Below are 3,499 nucleotides of genomic sequence, written 5' to 3'. Positions count from 1 at the left end.
AGAGCATAAATGGATGCTGTATCTTGTCAAATGCTTTATCTTTGTCTATTGTGATAATCATGTGATTATTGTGTTTAATCTACTGATGTGATGAATTATTTTATTGATTTATATATTTTGGACAATCCTTGCATTCCTGGCATGAAACTCACTTTATCATGGTACTCTAACCTTTTTAATATGATTTTGCATGGATTTTGCCAGTATTTTCTTTAGAATTTTTGCATCTATATTCATCAGGGATACTAGTCTGAAGTTTTCTTTCCTTGATGAATCTTTGTCTGGTTTTGGTATCAGGGTGAAAGTAGGAACATAGAATGAGATTTGAAGTGTTTTCCCCTTTTCTGTTTAATGGAATATTTTGAGAAATATTTAGGTAAATTCTTCTTTGAAGGTCTGGAAGGACTTGGCTGAGAATCTATTTTGTCATTTTTTTTGTGTGTGTGTGTGTGGTAGGCTTTTGATGGCATGTTCTATTTCATTGCTTGAAATTGGTGTGTTTTAATTTTCTGTGTCCTCCTTCCTTAATTTGTTTAGGTCATATTTCTCTAGAAATTTGTTGATCTCTTTTTGATTTTCTGTTTTATTAAATTATAGATTTTCACAATAGGTTCTATTGTCTGCATTTTAATAGTGTCTGTGGTGATATTTATTTTCATCATAAATTTTAGTAATTTGAGTTTTCTCTCTCTTTTCTTCATTAGCTTGGCTAGGTGTTTATTAATTTTATAAATTTTTCAAAGAAGCAACTTTTTGTTTCATTGACTTTTTGAATTTTTTATTTCAATTTCATTGATTTTGGTATTGAATTTATTTATTTTCTGTCTTGTACTGTTTTGGCATAGGTTTGTTCCTTTCTTAGACTTGAGATTTAATTTTAAGTTATTTAGTTGGAATTTTCTATTCTTTTATCAAATGAACTCAATGCAGTAATCTTTCCTCTTAGAAGTTCCTTCATAGTTTCCCAGTAATTGTGGTATGCTTGTCACTATTCTCATTTACCTCTATGTATTTTTAAAAATTTATCCCTGATTTCTTCAGCTATCCATTAGCTATTCAGTAGTATAATATTTATTGTCCAGTTGTCAGCATAGCCTCTCTTTATTTTATCATTGATTTATCATTTCCTTCTTTTATGATCTGATATAATCCAAGGTATTAGAACTATAGTGTGCATTTACACAGAGTTGCTTTGTAGCTTAAAATATAATCTATTTTAGCAAAGGATCCATGTGCTATTGAGAAAAAAAGTGTATTCAGTCACTAATGGATAAAATATTGTGTATGTCAGTTATGTATGAATTATTAATTGTATTGCTTTTTTCTAAACCTTCTTTATTTAGAATTTGGTTGGAGGATATATCAGTTGTTGATACGGATATATTAAAATAACCCAGTATTATTGTGTTTTGGTTTATTTGATTCTTGAAATTGAGAAATGTTTCATATATATAGATGGTCCATTTTGGGGAGCATGGATACTTTGGATACTTACAATTGGTATGTCTTATTGATGTATAATTCCCTTAAGCATATGATATGACATTCTTCATTCCTTTTGATTAACTTTGACTTCAAGTCCACTCTATCTGATATAAGGATATTAAAGCCTCCAAGTGAATAATATTTGTTTTCCATCCATATACCTTAACTTGTGAATGCCTTTGCCCATGAGGAGAGTCTTTTGAAGATACTGTATTGTTGGGTCTTCCTTTTTTATCCAATCTCACAAACTATGTCTTTTGATTGATGAGTCATGACATTTACATTCAATGTTATTATTGAGATATGATTTTTATTTCCTATCATTTTATTTCTCATTTTTCATTGGTTTTTATAAGTCAATTTCCATTTCCTTGGATCACCTGTTTTATACACATCCCCAAAACATGCACAGACACATTTGCCATGTTTTGTTCATGACTTAGCCTCAACAGTTTAGATTCCTAAAGTTGTCATTAAGTCAGTCATCAGAAACCTCCTCCTCATGGATCTTCAGATCTCAGTTCTGTTATCTTTAATTTATTTCAAATTTGCCCACAAACGTCTGCTTCAGTTGTTAGACACAGGCGTACACAGAAGGTATCCAGAATATTAGGGTCCCCACTATCAGGTTTTCTCCTTTGTGGCATTGCCTCTCATTTTCCATGATCTGGGATTAACAGTTTTCTGGGTCTTTATGAACCCAGGATACAGGTTTCTTTAAAGATGTTTTTACCCCCCTCCACCCTGTGGCCTCTCCTCAAGCAAAAAGGGGAAGGAAAACCTGTGCCCATCCCAATGCCATGACATTGTGTTTTTCAGAGTGTTAAATGGACCTCTATTCTCTGTCCTGACTTTGTCCTTCTTTAGTGTTTTCAGGTAGGATTCCTTTTGTTCCTTTGTCTAGAGTTTCTAATTGTCTCTGTGTATGTGCTAGAGATAAGGATGAAGAGACTCAGCCACACTGAGAAATACATTTATAGAGCTTTCTTTTTATATTAAAATGGTGTGAAAAATCCATGAACCTTCTCATGAAAATTAAATACAAATGACACCCAAAATTTCTTGGCACTCTGTTCTAAAGTCCTAATGTCCTGTTCATCTTTCTAACTTTTTCCTATTTTTCTAATTATATATCTTTTCCCATATAAACCCATCTTCATTTTTGTTCAATGCACTCTGCCAGATATTCCATATCTTGAAATCTGCCTCACCACAGCAGCATGGCCTCTTTTCCTTAGCACACTTCCAGGTGCTTCCCCTCAGTCACCCTTGCTAAGCTCCACCATGTCCATGGCCAGCAGCTGCCATGCAGTGTATGTTGTTTTTCAGTTGTCAGGTCAAGTGTAGAATACTGAAATGGTATGTCCCAATGTCAGATAAAGAGAAGAAAAAGATCACATAAGAACTTTTTCAGACCATTTATCAAGGAAACCCAAATGTGCTTCCTTGTGTGGTGAGATCTGAAGATCATTTTCAAAAGATATTCTGGTCTGTCTTTTGCTGTGCTATTGAGGATCAGGAAAATGAATTAAGTAGCCTGGAAATAATTAACTGTTATGTGTAAATTACTTGACATTGTTGTGAACTTGATATCATTTTTCATTTTGAGAAAGCTTATTTTATTTTGGATGAGTTTCTTTTGGGAGGGAAAGTTAAGGAAACATCCAAGAAAAATGTTTTTAAAGCAATTGAGCAAGCTTATTTACTATAAGAGTCAAACATGAATATTTTAATGTGCACTAAATGAATACTCATCAAATATGCATAATTTTGCAGAGGAAGTAGGAAAGCTGAAATATTTATGAAAGAAAATATCCTTACCTTGGTAACTATCTTGTAAAATAATAATAGAATATTTCAGAACCAGTACCATTAATAGAGAATTTGGATGATATACTCTGCCAAGTAAGCAGTGCCATAATATTTAGTGTTGTTCAGTCTTCAATTGTTGAAGGGGAATAAAAAACAAAGCAAAATTATACTGTGATTTTCTTGAAAACTGAGTTAGAATGTT

The 3,499-nt window shown here is 32.5% G+C and overlaps 1 pseudogene; it reads left to right on the top strand.

The window, feature by feature from the left end:
• Positions 1 to 2,791: 2,791 nt before the first annotated feature.
• Positions 2,792 to 3,228, top strand: LOC124973746 (AP-1 complex subunit sigma-2-like; annotated as a pseudogene).
• Positions 3,229 to 3,499: the final 271 nt, after the last annotated feature.

The sequence above is a fragment of the Sciurus carolinensis genome, unplaced genomic scaffold (genome assembly GCF_902686445.1).
Source record: "Sciurus carolinensis unplaced genomic scaffold, mSciCar1.2, whole genome shotgun sequence".
Lineage (NCBI taxonomy): Eukaryota > Metazoa > Chordata > Mammalia > Rodentia > Sciuridae > Sciurus > Sciurus carolinensis.
This window is presented reverse-complemented; position numbering and strand designations above follow the sequence as displayed.